Source organism: Rhineura floridana, chromosome 20 (genome assembly GCF_030035675.1).
Source record: "Rhineura floridana isolate rRhiFlo1 chromosome 20, rRhiFlo1.hap2, whole genome shotgun sequence".
Classification (NCBI taxonomy): Eukaryota; Metazoa; Chordata; class Lepidosauria; order Squamata; family Rhineuridae; genus Rhineura; species Rhineura floridana.
In genome coordinates this window covers 15,024,481-15,049,099 of record NC_084499.1, presented here as the reverse complement: position 1 = coordinate 15,049,099, position 24,619 = coordinate 15,024,481, and the positions used below count along the sequence as shown (strand labels likewise).

Genomic DNA, 24,619 nt, shown 5'->3' with positions numbered 1-24,619 from the left:
CGAATGCTCTGATGCCTGCCCAGGCCAGGGCTTTGTGCCGCATCCCCGCAGCAGGCTCAGAGGCTGGGACAGGGGAGAGGTCGGGAAGGGCGGAGCGGGGGGAAAACCGAGTCGCCGAGATTTATCTTGTCTTTTGGCTGACAGTCAAGGCAAGTGATTGCCAAGGCAATCTGGCAGTTTTTAATCATTTTATCTCTCTTCCCTCGCTCTCCGGGGAGACAGGCAGTGTTTAGCAGTCTGCTCAGAAAGACCTTGGGGCAAATTTCAGCGGCGGTGGCTCTGAGGCTCCGATTATTAGCTCTGCTCTTCGGAGCACGCTCAGATCTTTCCCGAGAGACCTGGCGTGAAAAATTAACACCAGCTCCGCGGCGGATCGGCTGTGGTGGCAGCACAGGAGCGATGTAACTGTAATTACTCCATTGATATTCCTTGCACAATAAGGCTGTTGTCGGTCATTTACATAAAGATCTTCCTTCCCCCCCTCTATATACGCGTATGTATGTATGACTGGGTGGGTGGGTGGGTGTAAACCCGCACCCTACAAAGAAAAAGGAGAAGAGGGCAGACAGACTGCTTCAGATGTCGGAACGTAGGACACTGCCTTATACTGAGTCAGGGTTGTGTTAGCTCAGTATTGCCTGCACTGACTGGCAGCGGCTCTCCAGGATTTCGGATGGGGGTTTTCTTCTAGCCCTACCTGGAGATGCTGGGGATTGTGTTTATTTTATTTATTTATTGTTTGCTTTATATCCCGCCCTTCCATCCAGCAGGAGCCCAGGGCGGATTGAACCTGGGACCTCGTGCATGCAAGGCAGAAGCTCTACCGCAGAGCTCTGGCCCCTCCCCAAAGTCAGAAACTCCAGGCGCTGCTTTATTCTGAATTGGACCAATGGTTTTGAACTGAAACTCCCGTCATCCTTGGCCATTGGCTAAGCTGGCCAGGGTCGATGGGAGTGGTCACTCACTCACTGATGATCACTCGTGGCCGAGTAAGATTGCCTTCCAAGATAATTTGGTTGGGAGACGCCTGTGCGTGAATTTGTTTTATGTGGGGAGATCGGCGCACAACCATCAACACAATCCTGACAGAGAAAGGCTTTGATCCAATGGCACGGAGTGCCACGACGATTGGAAGTCCGTTATCTGCTGCAGCCTTCATCCGCCTTCACAGTCGTAACATACACCTTATTACCCTCCGCCTGTTCTGCCATTGAGAACATTCTTGGATCATTCGTTGTCTGGTTCCTTTCCCTTGACCTTACCGCCACGGGTGACCCTGCTGGGAGTACAGGACTCCCGACGGCATCGCTCATAGGGTTCATTGGAACACGCAAGCCCACTCACCACTACAAGGTGACGATCCACGGGAGTGGTAGCCCGACAACATCTGGGGACCCAAGGCTGAAGACCAGTGGTGTACGCAGAGGCTCTTCAGCGTTTCAAACAGGGAGTCTTTCGCAGTCCAACCTAGACATGCTGGGGACTGAACTCGGGGCCTTTCCAAATAAAGGTAGGGGAGGGGGGGAAAGAGCATAGTACTGGGCAGCCTCAGAATGCACCCCCCTCTCTCTCTAAGTTCCTAGTCCTTATGGTCATAAAACATACTTACAAAGATAGTAGCAATCAGTGGCTGCTTAAATCTCAGAAGCAAGCGCCTGGGCTAAATTGAACATAGGAAGATGCCTTGTTCTGAATCAGACCGTTCGTCCATCTATCTCGATATTGTCTACACTGAGTGGCAGCAGCTCTCCCAGTGCTTCAGGCTGGAGAATCTCCCAGTCCTTCTTGGAGGTGCCAGGGGTTAAACCTTCTGCACAGAACGCTTTACCACCGAGCTATGGCCCTTCCTCAAGTTTGGATCAAGCCCCAGTTGGCTTGGCGTCTAGTCCAACCCAGAACGGGACTGTCTCTTTTGGGGAGGTGGGGCTGAGCGGTAGTTGTCTGAGGAAATTGCGTCCTATTGCACGGAGGCATCCGTTTCTGCTCTGGAGTCCATATGGCAAAAGCGGTCCTCACATCTTCCCCCTTACTTTATTCAGAACAGGGGTTCCCAAACTGTCATCCATGAGCCGCCAGCGGTCCAGGAGCTTCATTCAGGTGGTGTACCACATTTCTGCAGCTTTGTGGTTGAAGACGGGAGACGGCAGATCCATCAGCTGATTGTCGGGGCCTGCGTGGCTCTGTGCACAGAGTACCCAAGCTCTGGTGATCAGCTGATTGTTGCCACTTGCACAGGACAGCTCACATGCTGGCCTTCCCCTCCTGATTTGTGCGAAGGTCCCCATCCAGAAGGGATGTGGAATCCCTGGATAAAGACATGATGGTGTCTGGGCTCTGGAGTTTGAACAGAGCATCAGGTCTTTCAACAAGCCAAGTCCTCGACTTGCAGCCCTGAGCCATCTGGAGTGCTTTCCTTCAGTGGGTCACTGTCCCACTCTCTATTTGGTGTGTTGAAGTAAGCGGATCAGTGGGTTGCCCCAAGCCACAGAATTTGGTCAGGGGGGGGTAACCATTTTGAGCCGAGGGCCATATTCACCTTTGGCCAACCACCTGGGAGCCATGTGCTACAGTGGGTATGGCCAAAGTGAGTATGACCAGATGTACACAAGCAGCACAGAGGCATGCAACGTACATATAGAGCACACAGTCCTCCTCTTCAGCTCATCCATGCACATCAGCTGAGGAGAGGGGAGTTTTTGCCTCATCTCCCCTCGTCAAATGATCCCTCTGATGACCAGAGACAGATTCCACCTTCTCTGCCCACCACATAGCTGTGACTACTTTATTCTTTTTTCCTTTTGCTACTGCTACCAAAACCAGTGGGGACTTGGGGGGGGCAGGGAGGGGCTGGATTATCTGGAGAGTTACAGCATCCTCATCCCTACAGATATGAGTGGCTATAGCAGGTCTCGGAACTGATAGCTGCTACTGTCAACCAGAGGCTTCTCCCGTACAGAGGCTTGTTTGTGGCGAAGGCCTATGTCTGTGCTTTTCAACCAGCAATGGCTGTTTTATACAGCAGCCTCATGATTTTGGTATTGCAGCCATTGCATCACGAGACTGTGTAAACCCTACTTTATTCAGAGGTTTGAAAGGGAGCTTTCCATGAGCGGCTGTAGCAGCTCTCAGAACTGACAGCTGCTACTATCAACTGGAGGCTTCACACATACAGAGGCTGGTTTGTGGGCAAGGCCTACATCTGTGCTTTTTGACCAGCAATGGCTGTTGTATACAGGATCCTCATAACTTTGGTATTGCAGCCATTACATCATGAAGCTGGGTAAACTCTCTGCTTCATTCAGAGGTCTGAAAGTGAGCTTTCCATGAGTGCCTGTAGCAGCTCTCAGCTGATAGCTGCTACTGTCAACTGGAGGCTACTCCCATACAGAGGATTGTTTGTGGGCAAGGCCTACATCTGTGCTTTTTGACCAGCAAGGGCTATTGAATACAGGAGCCTCATGACTTTGGCATGGCAGCCACTTCATCATAAACATGAGCACATGTAAACTCTCTCTTCTTTACTCGGACCATAACAAATACAGTAAACTGGCACCAGCACAGAGTTACCAAGGAAATATTAATTAGGATCAAACCTGACCTCTCCTTCCTGCGAGGAATATCATTTAAAAACAAAAACAAAAATATGAAGATCATTTGGGGTATGTAGTTCTCCTCCCATTGGTTGCAACTCTCGCTCTCTGCTTCATTTTCTAGTTGTGTCTTGCCAATCAAACAATCCTGATGGGCTGCCAGTGGGGCGCTGATGTTCAAACCGTGTTCACAATATGGTTGCATGTCGGAGGGCAAGGGAAGAGAAGTTGACTTTGCCGGGAATTAGGCTTTAATTACCTAATTAAAGACTTTGGAGCGTTAGATCTTCCCAGGGCCGCGGCTACCGAAAACGTTAATCATTTGCTCGGCACCCCGAATGTGAATTATCGGGGGGGGGAGAGGAGAGTTCGACACACCTCTCGTCTCCCCATCTTTTCTCTCTTGCCTAGTCTCCTCTGCACAGCCAACGGGGCCTCAGGGGCAAAGCATTGTTATTGCTGTCACTGACGAAAGCCAAAATGCCACAGCGGGGGGCGGGGGGGTGTCTTCGAATGGGGAGGCATTGACGGAAGCTGCAACCACCCCCTCCCCCCTCCTTTTTTGAATTTCACAGGATGAATATTTAATGAAGCCCTGCCCTCGTGTTTATTTGGTTAGCTTGTCGATTTTTATTGTTCCGTCAATAGCTTTCTCATCTAGGACGCGGTGATGATCTTTAGCGGAGGCCCTCCTGGGAGGCCCGGGTGTTAAATGCAATTATGGATTTTGGAGACCCCCGCCACGGGTTTGATATTTTCCCACTGATCTAATTTGCAGGCTGGTAGTTTATTGTTTGGCATTTTAATGGCGTCCGGACGCCATTGGAAAATTTGATTTCTCTTGATAATTTCTCTCCCCTAATGACATTAACAGCGATCATGGAGCTGCATGGATTTTTAAAAGATGCAATATATAGGAAAATCTTTTTTAATTTTTTTTTTTTGAAATAGAACAAATGGGTGAAGGTTTTTAACTAAACAGAATATGGGCTTGCTTTACTCTATAAAATATTATTTTACTGTTTGTTTGCTTGTTTGTTTTGCAAAATATTTGCCCTGTTCAGACATTCTGTTCATGCAAGAGCCGTAGCCCCTACTTTGCATGCAGAAGTATTCAGGTTCGCTAGGTAGCTGTGTTATGATGAGTCAGACAGTTGGCTCATCTAGCCTAGTACCATCAACACTGACCGGCAGCGGCTCTTCGGGGTTTCAGGTAGGTTCAGTCCCCAGCATCTCCAAGCTGAGCAAGGAAAGAGCCCTCTCTGAAACCTCAGAGAGCCTCTGCCAGTCAGAAGACAATATTGAGCCTGATGGGCCATTGAGCTGACTCTGTAAGTGGCACGCTCCTGTGAGCAAGTTGTGCATGCAAGTGGTGAGAGCAGGGAAGTGGGCGAGCTCTGCACCCTAGGTTGCCCTCATTGAATCATAGCATCATCGTAGAATAGTAGAGTTGGAAGGGGCTTATAAGGCCATCTAGTCCAACCCCCTGCTCAGTGCAGGAATCCAAATCAAAGCAGTCCCGACAGATGACTGTCCAGCTGCCTCCTGAATGCCTCCAATGTCGGAGAGCCCACTACCTCTCTAGGTAATTGATTCCATTGTCGCATGGCTCTAACAGTTAGGAAGTTTTTCCTGATGTCCAGTTGAAATCTGGCTTCCTGCAACTTGAGCCCATTATTCTGTGTCCTGCATTCTGGGATGATTGAGAAGAGATCCTGGCCCTCTTTTGTGTGGCAGCCTTTCATGTACTTGAAGATTGCTATCATGAGGTCCCATGAGTTTGTCTGCAGTGGGGAGCCTCCTGTATTCCTGCAGACTGGCCGCACCTTTATGAACCCTGGTTTTCCAGAGAGAGAGAGATTGACACGAGTAGAAGAGGCTCATCACTGCAGGTGGTCCTCCTCTACAGCCCTCCAGATGTTGCTGAATGACAACTCCCATCAGTCATAGAATCATCGAATAGAATCATAGAGTTGGAAGGGGCCTAGAAGGCCATCAAGTCCAACCTCCTGCTCAATGCAAGCAAGTCAGCAAGCATGGCCGACGGCCGGGGATGATGGGGGTTGTAGTGCAGCAACATCTGGAGGGCCAAAGGCTCCCCACATCTGCTCTACGGGAGCTAGGATACTTGTCCGCACTTGCATGTGCTACTCACTATAACCTCTGAAAAGGGCGATGGAGATGACTGCAAAGTTGGTGGCAGGAAACAAAACCTGATAAGGAAGCTCAGAATGGGAGAGAAAATCCATTTTGTTTGCATTTCAAGGCAAGCCTGCCTAATTTGCACAATGCACAGACTGAGACCCAGCCGTCTTTGCAAAAAAAATGTGTGTATTCAGCATTGGTCTGACTCGGTCTGTGGCATGCTCCTGTGCATAAGCGGTGCATATTGTGCATATGTTATGGAAAGATGTGCATATTGATAAATTTGAACTAAAATGTCGATGAGATGGAAATGTGGGAAACTGAACTTAGTTGGAAAAATGAGATGCCGAGGGAAGCCAAAATGGACAGATTTCACCCATCCCTAGCTGGAACATCGCCTCTGTCAACCACATTTTCTGGCAGGTTCCCTCCTGATGAAAATTTGAAAGTGGGATGTTGTAATAGACAAAATATTCTGTATGTATCCCCTGTCTCTCTCTTGGAATTCTACGCCAGGTTACTTTCTTCTGGCAATTAGATGCTGTTGCTCCCACCGGTGAGATTCATGTGTGCACAGACAGGTGAGTGGTCCACACATCCCCCTCCCGCGCACTTCAATGGAGGAAGCTCATCCATGCGCACAAATGAAGGTGGGCAGAAGGAAGTGGTTCATTCCATTTTTGAACAGATCAGTCATACCGACCAGTGGGACTTGCCATGGACGAATGTACTTACAGGTTTTTAGTTCCCTTGTCGTCTTGTGTGTGTGCGTGCAGGGGACATGCTGTTCCCCCATAATTGATAGGAAAGGCCACGGCTCAGTGGCGGGGAAGATGGTTTGCATGCCGAAGGTTCAGTCTCTGGTGTCTCCAAGTAGCACTGGGAGAGACCCCTGCCTAGCACTCTGAAGTGGTGCTGCCGGTTAGTGTCGATACGTGCTCGACTACACACATTCACACACACCCCTCTCTATCCTCTGTCTGCACAAGCAAGAGGCGTTGCTTGAGGGAAGGGCTGCAGCTCAGTGGTTAGAGTGCCTGCCATTCATGCACAAGGCTCCAGGTTCAATCCCCGGCATTTCCAGGTAGGGCTGGGAGGGACTTCCTGACTGAAACCCTGGAGAGCTGCGGACGGTCAGTGTACTCCCCTATGCTGATTGGCTCATAGGACACTTGGAGGCATAGAGACCGAGCTGGGATCTTGCTCCTCCAAAAGTAAGAGGTCTAAGATCCCCCGAGACGCCGGACAACTACACCCCTGGATATAACTTGCAAGGAAAATCTGTTAGCGTGTGCATCATTCTGGGGTCAGGGAAGAACAAAATCCGTTTTTATAGAAAAGTACAGTCCACGGACGTTGAAGGGTTTTAAGGCTTGCTGTTTCGAAAGCCCAATTCCTAAAAACCCGCCAAGGGGGCTTCCCGGTTGACAGAGCTCTGTCAGCGTGGCAAGCCTGCACATGCTTCGCGGTCGTGGTTGGTCCGAAAGACGCAGAGATTCTCTTACATCCTTTGCTTCTCCCTTTGGGATAAATTGCTATTTCATGTAGAAAAAGGTAGCTTCAGATTTCCGTCCAAGTCTCCTTCCTGACAATGTGGCATTTTTTCATGGCAAAAAAAAAAAAAAAACCCAGCACGGAAGGGGAAATCCAATTCCCTTTTGCAAGCCCTGTCAAAGTAAAACAAAAACAAAAAAACCTTTTCAGTGACATGCCGCCATCAGCCTTGCTTTTCCTCCCTTCTTCCATTGCCGGGAGAATATTTTTTGCCCTGTCTTTCAACAGAAGTGTGAAGACCGGGCCAAGCAAGCGTAATAAATCTCGAGTGCCAGAACTGGGCGGTCTTTGTGGCTTGCGAGTTCATGCGCTTTCCAGAGAACTCAAGTGGCTCTTTCCCCCTCCCCAGCACACACACCACCTCGCTCCATCTATCAAAGTAGAAAAATTTAGCAGAAACAGACAATTCGAATGTTGCAAAGGAGGTGTTGGTTGGAGCTTTGCGCAGAAGGCTTTGTCAAGGAGGCTTTGCAGAGAAGGCGATATGAAAGAGCAAAAGGCTCTCCGTATTGGTTCACGTATACAATGGTGGATGTTGCTATATTGATTGATTGATTGATTGATTCAATTCATACCTTTCCTTTTCTTTCAAAGGAGCCCAGGGCAGCAAACACGCATCTAAAAGACACTGAGCTCTGCAGGTGAGGGCCTCCTGCAGATACCTTCTCATCAGGAGGTCCACTCTGCACAATATAGGAATTGGGCCTTTATTGCAGTGACACTTACCCTGTGGAATTCCCTCCCCTTAAACATTAGACAGGCACCATCTAAGACTTTCCTTTTCCAACAACCCTTTTAAGTAGAGATGTTTCACAGTCTGTTTATGTACTGGAATCGTTTTTACAAAGGACCTTGAGGACCGCCTGATTCCTTCTGCTCTGCCTCGATCGTTGAGGTCTCCTGATGGGGCGCTGTTAGTGGCCTCACATGCACCAGAGGTTCAGCTGGCCCTTTACCAGGGGTCAAGCCTTTCGTGTGGCAGGCTGTGCCCTGTGGAACTCCTTGCCAATAGAGGTTGAGAAGGACTCATCCCTGCTTGTTTTAAGACGTCTTCAAAACCTGTACTATTCACACAGGCCTTTCAGTTCTTTGCCACTGACGTGTTCAATGTTTATATTATATTATCTTTATTTCATTCTTTAGTCACTTCATACCTAGCGGTCTCTAAGTGACTTACAATACATATTATTTATTTTATTTATTTGTTATTTGATTTATATCCCGCCCTTCCTCCCAGCAGGAGCCCAGGGTGGCAAACAGAAGCGCTAAAAACACTTTAAAACTTCATAAAAACAGACCTTAAAATACATTAAAACAAAACGTTAAAAACATTTTAAAAAAGCTTTAAAAACATATTTAAAAAAGGGTTAAAAACATTATTAAAAAAAACATATTAACAAGCAATTCTAACACAGACGCAGACTGGGATAGGTCTCTACTTAAAAGGCTTGTTGAAAGAGGAAAGTCTTCAAAAGGTGCCGAAAAGATAGCAGAGATGGCGCCTGCCTAATATTCAAGTGGAGGGAATTCCACAGGGTAGGTACCGCCGCACTAAATATAAAACAAAGTTAAAAAATCTACAATATACAGAAATTTAGGACTACGACAGCATACCAAAGGCCTGAGTGAAAAGGAAGGTCTTTGTCTGGTGCCTAAAGATGAATAAAGGAGGTGCCAGGCGCGCCTCCCTGGGGAGAGCTTTCCACAGCCGGGGAGGCCACCACTGAAAAGGTCCAGTCTTGTGTTGCCACCCTCCGAGCCTCCTGTAGAGAGGTGCACATGAAGACGGGCCTGAGATGGCAAAATCAGGGCCTGGGTCGGTTGAGACAGGGAGAGGCAGTCCTTGAGATGTTGAGATCCTGAGCCACATAAGGCTTTCTAGGTACCAGCACTTTGAATTGAGCCTGGCAACTAATCCGTAGCCAGAATTGGTGTTATGTCAGTGAACCGACTTACCCCGCCATGCTCTGCACTACCCAGAGTTTCTGAACTGTCTTCAAAGGTAGTTGTATTATTTATTACAACAGTGTGTCTGTATACCCTGATGTTTTGTACGAGGGTGTGGCTGATAAATATTGCAAATAAATGAACAGGGTCCGGCACGCAACCCTAGTTTCAGCTAGACTTAGGTTTTGGAGGGGGAAGTTGGCTTAATGACACCAAATGCCTGAACCTCCCGGTGATCTGTTAGCGGATGATGGATGGCTGGGACTCCTCACTCAGCAATGCCACTCGCCCCGCAACCTTTCTCCTGGAATATCTGTCAAGATGTTAAGTGGATGGCTGCGGTCGGCGGTGAAATAAGACCTGTGTAATCTGATGTTCCACTTAGGAAAGGCAAACAGAAATTCCTCCCACCTCCAAGGGGGCTACGCCTATCGGACACGGCTAAGCACTTTTGAAAAGGTTGCTCAGCTCGACTGGATAGCCATCTTCATTGTCATTTTTTATGTTGTGGGTCTGCCCTCAAACACCGTTGGCCCGACTTTCTCAGGGATTGTTCTTGAAGGCCGCTCCCAGCGAACGTGACCCAAATGTTCTGGTGGCCCTTGCTTGCGCACCTTTGTTTGGGGTGCATACAAATGAAAGATCTGCAAGGAGCCTCCCCACCCCAGTGAATATTGCTATGCGGGGAATAATTAAGAGGTATATGCATGTCTGAAATAAAGGGACTCATAAATAAGGAGAAACGACATTGGCCTTGTCAAAATTCTAGTTTGCATGTTCCACAGGATGCTTCCAAATACCAGTTGCCAGAAACCGCAGGAAGGGAGAGTGCTCTTGAGCTCAGGCCTTGCTTGTGGGCTTCCCATTGGGGCGTCTGGTTGGCCACTAGGAGAACAAGACGTTGGACTGGATGGGCCCTTGGTCTGATCCAACAAGGCTTTTCTTACAGTGTTCTCAGTAGGCATGTTAGAAGTGCACTCGGGGGTCTGTTTTCATCTTGGAAGTGCTGGGGAGGAGGTGTACATATTTGAGGGGGGGTCTACGTGCATCTTGACTCTGGTGGACAAACAGGGTCAGCCCAAGTCAGTACACTACCTGAGACAAAAGAAGAAAAAAGGGCATCTGGTTGGCCGCTGCGAGAACAGGCGACTGGGCTAGAAGGGCCACTGGCCGGATCCAGCAGGACTTCTCTTCATGTTCTTAAGCTCTGTGGCAGGCTGGGCAATTTCCTTGAGGTGGAAATTTACTGGCAACTCTTATAGAGCCAGGAGAGGGGAACCTCAGGGAATATGGCCCTCCAGATCCTTCTCTCTGGCCCTCAGAACCTTCAGCAGGCCACACCTCCCTCTCCCCAGACTATGCCCCTCACATCTTGAGTCCTTTGATCTGGCTGGAGGATGTCCTTCAACGCTGATCATGTCTCTTGCTTCCCTAGATGGAGGTTAGAGAGGGGTGTGTGTGTGTGTGTGTGTGTGTGTAGAAACTAGCCTACTTTACAAAGGTAAAATGTATATTCATTGCTTTGTCTGCTGTTGCCTCTGGCCCTGGAAAAATCTGTCAATTTCATTTCTCTCGGTTTCTCGTTTTCCCCATTCAGTTCTCCACATTGCTCCAGCAATGTGCCATTTTAAAAAAAATTAAAAAACCCTCGTGAAAATTCTCCAGCATTTTAGGGCGAATTTCTCCTGATAGACACATTTCTGTAGGCAGTTTTCACTCAGGTGCATGTCGTTGCGAGCCATTTCTCCGCATCGACTGCATTTTTTGGCATGCCATTTTCATGCCTGTATTCGCTTTGAGGCACACTTTCCCCTCATTTTTGTCAGCCTTGCTTGGATGGTGGCCTGTGCTGCAAAATTTGGATAAGTGCAAGTATCAAAGGGTGGCTGGCTTTTGGTTGTCATGTCATTTCAGGAAAGTACGAATAATTGGATCGATTCGGCTTGCAATGTGAACTGAATCAAATTTCTTGCCCAGCCCTAGGCCCAGCCCACCACTGGCATGTGGCACCCGGCAGATTGCCCAGAAGGGCATGCAGCCATTGGCCTGAAAAAGGCCATCCTCTCGGGCCATAAACAAAGCTGCCTTCCACTGAGTCATACCATCAGTATTGTTTTCTCTGCCTTGCGTTCGCTCTCCAAAGCCCTAGGAATGCGCCATTCTTCACCGGAGAGGCTTTTAAGCTGGGGAGATGAACCTGGGGTTTTCTGTGCTCTACTTATGGGTCTTCCAGTGTGACTCTGGTCGGCATTTCTTCACCGGCTGCTGTGCTTCTTAGTCAGCCCCCTTGTCCTCAACGACCCAGCCTTGGAGGTCTCGTCTGCACTATACATTTAAAGCCGTGTTATACCGTATTAAACCATCAAGACTCCCCCCCAAAGTATCCTGGGAACTGTTGTTTGTGAACGGTGCTGGTGTAGTTAGGAGACCCCCCCTTTCTCTCTCAGATCTATGGTTCCCAGAAAGAGGAACAGTTTCCCAGGAAGAAGGATTGATTGTTAAGCCACTCTGAGAAGTGTAGCTAACCCCCGCCCTCTGTCCTCTCTCCAAGCAACCAAGGGGCATGATCGGAGTTGAAGGACCCATGCGAGCCAGGCAAAAACACTCAAAGAGGATGTAAAGCAGAGTCAAGGAAGGGTTTGGCCTGGGGAAGGTTCCGAGGGCCAAGGAGAGAGGCCTGGAGGGCCGCATTTGCCCCCCTGGGCCTGATGTTCCCCATCTAACCAATCTCAAAGTGGCACCCCCAGCAGGATCCAGCCCCTTTCCCACACCCAAATTGGCAGACCCACATGGTCCTAGCTGCTATCCCTTCCTATACCCCTATTGCTTCAAGGCTGGCACGTGCATCAGACCAGCGGGTCTGTACTCGGGGGGGGCAGAGGGATTTGGCCCAGCGATTGCTAGCGGCTGATCCATCGCCAACACGCCTCTGCATTTTCCCCTTTGATGATCCCTCCATTCAGTTCGCCTCGGTCTTGAAGAGGTGGTGTTGGGGGGGGGGGAGAGAGAGAAATCATATTTAGTTTGATCTATGTGATTTAATTTGATGGCCAGGAAAGAAAGATCCCAGTGACAAGCTATAATATTCATGAATGCATCATTCCCATTCTTTAGCAAATGTGAGCTGTCTCTCTTCCAGACTGTTCCCTGCTCGCTCACTTTGTCTTTTAAAAACAAAATATTTTGGTTTATTCCCCCCCCCCTTTTCTCAGCATGAGCTGACTGACTATGATTTCTGGATTCTAATTATAAATACAGAGGAGAAGATTGGCAAAGAGAGAGAGAGAGAAAGAGAGAGAAAGAGAGAGAGAGAATATGCTCATATCTCTGCGTTCAGCCCCATCCTCAGCCACATACCAAAGGAAGTCATTTGTACTAAAACAGCCAGAAATTAATAACATAGCTGTGTACCAAAAGAGAAAATGCCAGGCCTCAGGGCTCAGAGCTGGGTGGAAGAGCCCTCTGCATGAAACCAAACCAGTGAATGCTTTTTTTTTGTACAAACCCGGTTTGCGTGCTGTTTTTCCCCGAGATCCCAAAATAGGTGATGCTGAATATTTTGGGTCGCCATATCTTTATAAGGAGTTCATTTGTAGAGATGAGGTTTGAACGGAGGATTTTGCGAGTCGCAGAAATGAAGGGTTTGATCCCATGCACCGGTGTGGTGTAATGGTTAGAGTGTCTTGCTAGGGCCTGGGAGACCTGGGTTCAAATCCGCACTCAGCCATGAAACTCATTAGGTGACCTTGGGCCACAGTCACAGTCTAACAGCCTGACCTACCACACAGGGTTGTTGTGAAGATAAAATGGGGAGGAGACTATGCACACTACTTTGGGCAACATGGAGGAAAATGTAGCATAGAAATGTTAATAATAATAATAATACTCCTACTCAGAATAGACCCACTGAAATCTATGAACATGACTAATGTTGTTATGTGCCCAAGTTGATTACGACTTATGGTGACCCTATGAATCGGCGACCTCCAGTAACATCTGTTGTAAACCACCCTGATCAGATCTTGTAAGTTCAAATCTGTGGCTTCCTTTATGGAATCAATCCATCTCTTGTTTGGCTTTCCTCTTTTTCTACTCCCTTCTGTTTTTCCCAGCGTTATTGTCTTTTCTAGTAAATCATGTCTTCTCATTATGTGTCCAAAGTATGATAACCTCAGTTTCATCATTTTAGCTTCTAGCGATCATTCTGGTTTAATTTGTTCTAACATCCAACTATTTGTCTTTTTCTCAGTCTATGGTATCCTCAAAGCTCTCCTCCAACACCACATTTCAAATGTTAATTTTTCTCTTACCCGCTTTTTTCACTGTCCAACTTTCACATCCGTACATAGAGATCGGGAATACCATGGTCTGAATGATCCTGACTTTAGTGTTCAGTGATACATCTTTGCATTTGAGGACCTTTTCTAGTTCTCTCATAGCTGCCCTCCCCAGTCCTAGTCTTCTTCTGATTTCTTATTGTCTCCATTTTGGTTAATGACTGTGCCAAGGTATTGATAATCCTTGACAAGTTCAATGTCCTCATTGTCAACTTTAAAGCTACGTAAATCTTCTGTTGTCATTACTTTAGTCTTCTTGACTTTCAACTGTAGTCCTGCTTTTGTGCTTTCCTCTTTAACTTTCATCAGCATTCATTTCAAATCATGACTGCTTTCTGCTAGTAGTATGGTATCGTCTGCATGTCTTAAATTATTGATATTTCTCCCTCCAATTTTCACACCTCCATCTTGGTCCATTCCTCTTTCCATATGATATGTTCTGCATACAGATAAAACAAATAGGGTGATAAAATACACCCCTGTCTCATCCTTTCCTATTGGGAACCAATCGGTTTCTCCATATTCTGTCCTTACAGTAGCCTCTGGTCCAGAGTATAGGTTGGGCATCAGGACAATCAAATGCTGTGGCACCCCCATTTCTTTTAAAGTATTCCATAGTTTTTCATGATCTACACAAAGGCTTTGCTGTAATCTATAAAGCACAGGGTGATTTTATTCTGAAATTCCTTGGTCCGTTCCATTATCCAACTTATGTTTGCAGTATGATCTCTGGTACCTCTCTCTTCCTTTTCTAAATCCAGCTTCGACATCTGGCATTTCTTGGTCCATATATGGTAAGAGCCTTTGTTGTAGAATCTTGAGCATTACTTTACTTGCATGGGATATTAAGGCAATACTTTGATAATTACAGCATTCCCTCAGATCTCCTTTCTTTGGAATTGGGATATATATTGAATGCTTCCAGTCTGTGGGCCATTGTTGAGTTTTGTTGACAAATTTTTGTCAAAATTTGGACAGATTCAGTCTCAGTAACTTGTAGCAACTCTACTGGTATGCCATCTATTCCTGGTGATTTGTTTCTTCCAAGTGTTTTAAGAGTAGCTTTCACCTTGCATTCTAAAATTTCTGATTCCCACTAACATAGCATGACTAGCATAGGTTCATTAATTTCAGTAGGTCTACTCTGGGTAGAACTTAGTTAGAGACAACCTTAAGACTGTGAACCTCACTACATCAGCCATAGTGTGGTGTGGTGGTTAGAGTGTTGGACTAGGACCTGGGAGACCAGGGTTCAAATCCCCACTCAGCCAGGAAGCTCAGTGGGTGACCTTGCACCAGTCCCTCAGCCTAACCCACTTCACAAGGTTGTTGCTGGGATAAAATGAGAAGCGGGGAGACACCCCCCCCATATGCCACCTTGAGTTCCTTAGAGGAAAGGTGGGCTAGGAATATAATGAATGACGAGGAGGAGATGAAAGGCCGCCACTTACACTAGCAGCCAGGCCTCTCCAGGTCCATTGAATTCCAGCCCCAATCTGTCAGCAAAGAAGAAGGCAGGAAATGAGGACAGAAGCAACTCTTTTCTCGCAAGGGCCTGTCTCAGAAATCAGATGGAAGACACACTTTTTCAAGGGAACGCCACCAAATCCCCATTCACCCTTCACACACACAAGGTTCTTGGGTGGGCATGAGGGTCTCCATTCATTACATCCTCGGAACTTATCAAGGAATGTACAGATCAGCTGTGATGGATATGGGCCAGGAGTTGCTCTTTCCATGTTTGGGGAAGGCTGTCAGTCTGTAGCTGTTGGGTCAAATGAATCTGCCAGTGATCGCTTCTCCTTTTTCTGATCTTCAGTTCAGTTCACCGCAATTCTCCACCACTCTGTGCTTTTCATGCTTTGTGGGCGGGGCCACAAAGCACATTTTCCCTAGTTTCTGTGCACTCTTGTATACCCCTCTCTACCCTGCATCTAGGCAGGCAAGAGGCACGATCAGAGTGCCTGGACACAATCCAGCCAGGCAAAAACACTCAAGGAGGATGCCAAGCAGGGCTCCACACTCCTCAGTCCTTCCCTAGAAGCCAATCAGCATGGAAGGGGAATGTGTTAGCTACTGAGAAGAGTCTTCTCAGTGGCTCTCATGCCTCCTTTCACTCTGATTGGCTCCAATCAGCAGGAAAGGACAAGGAAGCATGTTAGAAGGTTCTTCTCAGTGGGTAAGACGGTCCCCTTTCATTCTGATTGGCTCATAGGGTGCTGGAGACATAGGAACCCTGCTCCCAAAATGGTAGGAGGACTAAGATCCCCCCCAAGACCCTGGACGATTACACCCCTGGGTCTGGTGAGGGGTGTGGTCTGGTGAAATGGGGTGTGGCTACCGAGGGGGAGTGGCCTATGGAGAGTCCCAAGGGCCAGACAAGACCAAAGGTTCCCCAGACCTGGGTTAGAGCATTTGACTAAGATGAAAGAAATCCACGCACGCATTTATGTCACACATTAAGTGACATAAAAAATTAAGAAGAGCCTGAGTGGGCCAGACACACTTCATCCATGCAAAAACACTCAGGTTGTGAGGCAGGGCCAGTGAAGTGTGTAGTCTGGGAAGAGTTCTGAGGGCCACGCAGAGAGGCCTGGAGGACCGCTTTCAGCTCTTCCACCTGAGGTTGGAAGGAGGAGGGTTGAGAAGGAGCGTCTCTGTGGCAGAGCCCAGCACACAGAGAGCACCCCTCCTTCCCTCTGGAACGCAGCGCAGTCCCCAAACCGAAACCAGATGTGGGACGCACCACAACAGCAGCGGCTGCTGCCAAGAGCTCACAGTTTGCTTTTTGTGTAACTTGGAACGCAGTGAGGATTGCGGAACTGTGCCGAGGACAAAGCTGGTGGGATGTGTGTGTGTGTATAAAAGGCCATGTTCAAAAAAGGCTTGCCAGAGCCTCAAAGGATGAAGGCAGGGCAGGGCTGGAACTGTCAGGCTGTGGCACTCAAATCGAGATGAGGACTGGGTGACTTCCAACCTGGGCTGCCCCAAAGTTAGCTCCGGGAATAATAAGGGCTTGGAGCTTCAGTGCAGCGGTGAGAGCATCGGGCGTGGACCTGGGAGATCAGGGTTCAAATCCCCGCTCGGACATGAAGCTCACTGGGGTGACTTTGAGCCGGTCCCTGCCTCTCGGCCTAACCTAACTCACAGAGTTGTTGTGAGGATGAAATCGGGAGGGGGAGAGCCATGTTGGAATGCCGCCTTGAGCTCCTTGGAGGAAAAGTAGGGATAGAAACGTAATGATACACAAATAAAATACGTTGGGACCGGGTGGGGAACCCCAGGCCTGGGCCCCAAATGCAGCCCTCCAAGCTCTCTATTTCACCCTCAGAACTCCTCTCAGGCCACACTCCTCATTGGACCGGCTTTGTGCTCCAAGTATTTTTCCTCGCTGGAAGGCACAACTGAACTCTGATATTGCCACAGGGTTGTTTGGATGGAGGGCAGGGAGGGATGTGTGAGTGTGTGTGGAAACTCCCCTACTGTACAAAAGAGGGAATGTACATTTGCTCTTCGACCCACTTTTGCCCCTGGCCTTGCCCACCCTGAGCACGTGGCCTTCAGGGGATTGCCCTGAAGGGAATGTGGCCCTCGGGCTGAAAAAGGTGCCCCGCCCTTGGCCTCAAAACGTCAGGTGAGAGTCGCTGCTCGATCGCCCAGTTACTAGCATTTATTCCAAGCCTAGCCAATCCAGACGCTCCATAATAGCTGCTGATCAGAGGGGTATAATGTTGCCTGTCCCAATTCCCTTTGGATCCTGATGGGGGCGCTGTTTCCTGAGCAGATTATCCCAGGCAGCTCAGTTGACTAGGCCCTAGACTCAGGGCCAAAACAGAGGCAGCGATGGGCCACCGTTCAAGCTCTTACACGTGCAAGCACTCAACATTTTTTAGATATATTTAATTTCCAATAAAATACAAAAACATTAAACCAAACTAAGTTGGAATACACCCAGTAATGTGTGCAGAAAGGGGAAAAAAGCCAAGCTACGTTGCCATGTATATTCAAAATTGTCTGTTTACCCTTCTTTGGTTGGCAATAGTTAAGCATAAGAAAGAAATTCAACCATTTCCAAAGACTGGGATAAATAGCCCCTCCAAAGCAGAACTTGGGAAAGGGATGGGGACCTCATCGAAACAGATCTATTCACATAAGACCGAAATGGGGACCAAACATGGTCCAATGTATCCTTCCGAGACACATTGTGTCTCCTGCTGGGAGGAAGGGTGGGGTATAACTCAAATAATAAATAAATAAATCAAGTACAATGCATGTGTTGGCTGGTTCATTTGTAGCATTTGCCTGCCACCGCTCTGTGGCTTCAATAGTATGCTGTGCTGGTTGGGTAAGTGGCAGGGCCTTTTTAGTCGGGGCTCCACATCTTCGGAACTCCCTTGCCCAGGATATTCATATGGCCCCTCCCCTCGGTGACTTTTAAACAGACTCTTTGGTTTCCGTTTAGCTTTCTACCGAATCTCATGGCTTTTTACGTATTCATGTTTTTGATGCTCCTGTTTTTAGTTGTCTAGGTATAGTGAGAGCCAGTGTGGCGTAGTGGTTAGAGTGTTCGACTATGACCTGGGAGACCAGGTTTCGAATCCCCACACAGCCATGACGCTCACTGGGTGACCTTGGGCCAGTCACTGCCTCTCAGCCTCAGAGAAAGGCACCTCTGAATACCGCTTACCATGAAAACCCTATTCATAGGGTCGCCATAAGTCGGGATTGACTTGAAGGCAGCCCATTTCATTTTCAGCGTACTGGTGTCTTTTTTTTAAAAAAAAATCTCAGTAGTTGACATATTGTACTGATCAGTTGTCTTCCATAAGCTGCTTTGTGGGGTTTTATAGATAGTGTATAAATACATCACTTGAATAAATAACCCTAAATGTACTGATCACCTGCGCTGGCCTATTGGCATGTCAACATGACAGGGCCCATGTGAAACGTAGGAAGATGCCTTATAATAAATCAGACCCTTTGTCTATCTAGATTAGTATTATCTACGGTGACTGGAAGTGCCTCTCGGAGGCTTCAAACAGGGGAACATTCCCTTTAAAGAACCTGGGGCTTTCTGAATGCAAAACAGACGCTCTGCTTCTAGGGATGGGCGACAGAGTTGGTTCAGCTCCCCATTTCAAGCCGTATCGATCAAACCCACACTTTCTAAAACTATACAAGAACCAAAACGTGGGCATTCTTTGAAATTTGCGCTTCCTCGAATTGTGCAAAGCAGTTCACCAACCAAACGATGCTTACGGAAAAGGCATCTGTGAGAGGAAAGCATGCCTGGAAATGAATGTACGGGTGAAGGTAACAGTACAGAAATGCACATTAAGAGGAGAAACGGCTTGCTGACATGTGCCTCCAAAGTGTGTTGTTATGAGAAATTTGCACTCGTTTTTTTTAAAAAAAATTGCAGGTTGCTGCAGAAATGCAGAGAGCTAAAATTTAAGATGAGAAACTGAGAGACCCAAAATGAGCAGAACTTTCCATCCCTGCCTATCACTGAGCTACGCCCCCTCTCGGAAGGGCTTTAACAAAGATTCATGCTTTACCTGTGAACCACCATTGTTCCACTTACTTCAATACTTTCCGATTGGATTGTAAGCCACTTTGAGTGCATTTGTGCAGAAAAGCGGCATACAAATTGAATGAATTAATTAATTAAATAAATAAAATGTGGTCAGCTAACCAGGCTGCATTTGAGGGCCCTCTCACTCACTCTGCTGAGTGGGGGCTGAGGACGTCTGCCCCAAAGTCCTGCCTTGAAGGCACCCTTGGCTTACGGCACACACTCTCAAAAGAACCCAAAGCCCATCATCAGCTAAAATGTGTGATTGTTTCTCATGGATGCTCCAGGCTTTTCCACCCTTGCAAGCAGATGGCTAGGATATAGAGCAGGTGGGCAGTGTGTTTGTGGGGGGGGGGGCGGAGCAGCAGTTCCTCATTCAAGACCTGACACGTGACCTGATTTGGAAGTAGCTTGCTTTCTGCTGTTGCCTGATCAGGTGGATCCCAGTGTGAGATGGAATGCACACCAAAAATGAAGGCATGCACAGAAGGGGAGCGCTGCCGGATTGGAGGAAGAAATCAGCCTCGCCCAGTGTCATGGTTCCAACAGTGGGCAGCCAGATGTTGATAGGACAGCTAAAGGCAACAGCCCTTTTCTATTTTTGGTCCCTGCGCCCTGGCATTCAGTGATACACTGCTTCCGAACATGAACGTTCCATTCCTCTAGCATCACGCCATGATGAATTCAAATCATTTTGAAGCCGTTCACAGTACATTTTGTCACAGGAGGCCATGCAATACATGGCCCCTTAGTGTTTCCTGCATATGCATTGCCTGGGATGCGTTTTAGAGATCAGTTCTCTTCACCCCCTCATCAGAGATTTGATGCCTAGAACAGAGGTAGCTAACGTGGTGCCCCCCAGATGATGTTGGATGACAACTTCCACCAGATCTAGCCAGCATGGCCAAAGGTCAGGGATGATGGTGCGAGTTGTAGTTCGACAACATCTGAGAGCACCATATTGACTGACCTGCCCTAGGAACTCTGCTGAGGGAGCTCTACCTAGGGGATGGATGGCTTAGTCCAGCAGTTCCCAAACTTTATTTTCCCCTGTGGACCACTTGAAAATTGGTCTTGGTGGACCACTTAATGATTTTTGTCCCTGCTGTAGCCATTGAACTGTGCTGTGCTAGAAGCTGCATGATTTTTAATTGCATTTTTATTGCATCTTTTATTTCCCATATTGTATTTGATAGTATTACAATTTGCATTTTGTAGAATTCACATTGTGTTACCGTTTGAGACATAAAAGAAGAATTAAAATGCAATTAAAAAAGATCAGGATGAATATTTCATGTGGACATACCCCGGGCCACCTGAACGAAACTCGCAGGCCAACGTTTGGGACCCCCTGGCTTAGTCTGTTTCTGATCTATCTCATTTCTGCGCCCGTAGTTTTCAAACGAAGCACTTCCCCTGGAATGCATTGAGTTGTCTCCAACAGGAGTTGTACTCCAAGTAGACCCATGGAAATGAATGGGCGTGACTAACTGAAGTCCATTCGTTTCCATGGGTCTACTGCAAGTAAAACTTAGCTGGGGACAACCCATCGTTTTTGAACACATTTCCCCACAAATAACCTATTTTTTAAGGCACATTTTACCCTATGACATGCAATTTTGTACACACGCTAACCTTTAGAAAAATCTGGCGTTTTGATAGGCTTTTCGAATTGACTAAAAATATGGACCGGACGAGAGCTTTGAGCATCCTTACCTGAAACCTTAAGACTAAGAACTTAGCATTTTTTAAAAAAATAACAAGGGACCCTTCCTTTATCAGGGACAGCCACCATGAAATAAGAATGACTAGAGCCTATATGGCCATTTCCCCCTCCCCTGTACATGTTAACAGAGGATCCCCTGATGGAAAATGCCCTTAGCTAGGGAGGTAGTTCAGTCTTTCTCTGGTAACCTGACCTTGGGATCACGGCTGTTTATTTTATTAACACACTCTTTTCGCTAATGTGAAAGCATACTGCTTTTCCAACCCCCAGTTAAAAATACCCCTCTCCCCCCCTGTTTTAACAGGCAGCTTAATACAATGTAGCATGAAACTGCTTAATGTGGTAGAAAATTGCTAATGTAATAAAACAGAGCTCCTTGAAAAATTACTTAAAGCTTCATTATGCTACTTTTCCAGGCCTTGACTGACCCTGTTTCCAGAGAGAGAGAGAGAAATGTCCCACAGAGGGGGGGGGGAACAGCAGTCAGAGACTGAACGGCAAGGCAAAAAGAGCAGTTTGTTTAGCTCAAAATGGGATGCACCCCTAGCGTCAAAAAGGAGGGGTGTTCAACACATGTCGGACATTTTAGCTGAATCGTCTTTTTTAAAATGAAACTGTTTTTTTACTGTCATCGAAGATGCTTTCTAAGGAGACCTCACTGCATGGATTGATGTAATCAGATCTGGACTGCAGATCATCAAAAGTGAAGGGGGGGGTGAAGAAAGTTGTTGCCCGTTCAATGGAATCTTAGTTGGTTTCGTCAACTTGGTTTGATTCATTAACCAATTACACATGCGTCATTTTGCATGAGAATACAACAGATCGGAAGGGGAGAGCACGCCTCATTGTTTAGATGATGCACACCAGCACAGCAGGGTTGTCTTCAAAAGGTCTTCTCCTGTGGCTCCTCTCTGTCATATGGGTGCATGCATGCTCGATGGAGGAGGAACTTTTTGGAGCGGACTGACCCCATTTGATTTTCGAGAACTTGCTTGTGGCCCAGAGCTTGTGGTCAAAACCCAGTCGGATTATGCGCTCCTTCGGATTTTACAATGCAATTCTGATACACAAGATGTGCACTCGAAAGTGCCTATACGATGGCGAAAGTGCGTTATTTCAGGGGGGAATGCATTGAAAGTATGCATTTTAGGGGAAAGGTCTACATGAATGCATGTAATGATGCATATCATTTAAATGCAAATGCCATGCATTCTTTGCCCCAGTCTGCACAAAACAGAGACGAGGAGGAGTGTCCGCAAAACTGCAGTGGAGGCTGATCCATTATGGGAAGTGGGGCACTGCCCCACCAAGCTCAGTTTGCCCTCAGCCAGCCCTTAACTGCCAGTCTTCTGCCTGCACTGCCTACCTCCTTACTTACAACCAGTCCAAGGGGTGGCACTGCTTGCCATCTTCCTCCTCCTCTTTAGTCCCAGTGTTGCCCTTGTTGAGCTCAACACAGAGGAGGATGGGGGCAAAAGCAGAATTAGTTGGCCCTGCCTGTCATTGGCTCTGGCTCCACCTACAGTTGGGCACCCTGCCTTCCACCCCACCAGTCCCAGTGGGCATCAGCCACCACTGCAAAACTGAAATGGGATGGAGTTAATCTAATCTTCCCATCCCTATCACAGATGGGGGAGGGTATCTCTTTTCTGCACTTCCTGCAAGTTTTTTTTTACAAGTACTTATTATATTTGTTGTCGTTATATGCCTTCAAATCGATTGCAACTTATGGCGACCCTATGAATCTTTTTTGGATGTATTCATAGGGTTTTCATGGTAAGAGGTATTCCAAGGTGGTTTACCATTGCCTCCCTCTAAGCCTACAGCACCCGGTATTCCCAGGCGGTCTCCCATCCAAGTGCTAACCAGGCCTGACCCTACTTAGCTTCCGAGATCCGACGAGATCGGGCATGTTCAGGGTAGCATGGCTGTAGACACTTATGAGATAGCACGAAAATATTTGAAATCTGTTGTTCTGTTTATCAGCAGCACCTTTGTAGTTGATCAACATGTTTTTACTCTGTTTAATCTATAAGACTAGCTAGATGATGGAGCCCTAGCTAAGATATCTCCAAACTCGCTGTTCTTCAGCCTTGGGTCTTCAGCTGTTGTCGGACTACAAGTCCCACCAACCCCAGCCAGCTTAGCCAGTGGCCAAAGGTGATGGGAGTTGTAGTCCAACAACAACTGGGGACCCAAGGCTTGAAGAACAGTGACCTATGTGCCTGCTCAGACTGCTGTCCAGGTAATGCTAAGTGCTGGTAGGCAACTCCAAGGCCCCTTCTGATGCTTCCTTATCTTCAAATGGGACCCAGACGGGACAACCATTTTAAATAGAGGACAGACCTTCTCAAAGGAGGGCCCATGGCCAGCCTACCTCAGTGGTTTGGGCCTGGCTTCCTCACAACATAAGAAGAGCCCTACTGGATCAGGCCAAAGGCCCATCTAGTCCAGCACCCTGTTCTCAACCAGATTCCTATGGGAAGCCTGCAAGCAGGATCTGAGTAAAAGAGCACTGTCCCCTCCTGCAGTTTCCAACAGCCGCTATTCAAATGTATACTGTTTCCAACGGTGGAGGCAGAACATAAACATCACGGCTAATAGCCATGGATAAGACTTATCCTCCATGAGTTTGTCTTCTCCTCCTTTTAAAGCCACCCAGACTGGTGACCATTGCTACATCTTGTGGAAGAGCATTTGTCAGCTTAAGGTTCTGTGGGCTCAATGCCACAGCCCTCCTGATTGAGAGATATGCATTGGGATAAAGCTGAGGGTTTGGATGGCTACCACCACCCAGCCAGGTTAGTCAAGGCTAGGGACTGGGATCCTTTGGCCAAATGCTGGTTCGAAAGCAATCCGTTGGCCTAACAGGGTGGTATCAATTGGAGTCCATCCTTTGTCTGCTAGCCGCTGCTTTATCTAACTGTTTTTTCCCTTGCAAAAATAAATTGATATTAATATCAAAAATTTTAAAAGGAAATATCAATCTCTTGAAAGGAAATGTTGATAAATTAAAGAAAATGTTGATACATGGAAGGAAATCTCCATCAAATATTGATATTAATATCAATATTTTAGATGCAGGGTTTTTTTTAAAAAAAATCCATTTCTGAAGATAGCTGCAGAAAATTGCTACACAAAACCCCCACCTGCAACAATAGTGAATAATTGGATTAATGGAAAAGTCGGTACCAATTCAGAATTGGGCGGAATTCTAGCACATCCCTCATCGAGGCAAAGCTGGACTCTCCCTTTGTACGCTCACAGATCAAACTAGCCATATGAAAAGCCTGCCATTCTCCCGGCAGAACGTCCAAGCGAGTCACTTCCTGCTCCCTGCGAGCATAACCTCTAGCAGCCTTTGTGCTTGCCGACGGGATCAAAAAGCCCCACCGACTAAAACGCCGTACACTCGATACATCTCCGCAAGGGCCCCATAGTCATGGATAATATACATTTGGTAACCAAAGCCCCCTTTTTTCTCTCCTTGCTGTTGGTGTAACCCAATCCCCTTGTCTACATCTCCCGCTTGCCTTGTCCCTTACTCTCAGCTGGCCCCCATGACCCTGCCGCAGCAAAAGAAACCGGACAGTAGGAAAACATGTCAAGCATGAAAAGTGGCAAGTTGAGGGCAAACACGACCCCTCTGGCTCCTCGTTAGTGATCTTCTGAGAGTGCGGCCGGGGCAGCAGAGTCAGCTCGAAAGGGAAGACGGAGGGACATCTTGCTGGGGTGAGATGGGAGG

The 24,619-nt window shown here is 47.5% G+C and overlaps 1 protein-coding gene and 1 non-coding gene across 4 annotated transcripts in view; one reads left to right on the top strand and one right to left on the bottom strand.

The window, feature by feature from the left end:
- LMX1B (LIM homeobox transcription factor 1 beta) overlaps positions 1-24,619 on the top strand; it is a 214,246-nt gene that overhangs the window by 71,546 nt on the left and 118,081 nt on the right. The window lies entirely within an intron of this gene.
- Positions 22,692-22,810, bottom strand: LOC133374049 (5S ribosomal RNA). The gene has a single exon (XR_009759807.1). It is a non-coding gene; the product is annotated as a 5S ribosomal RNA (ribosomal RNA).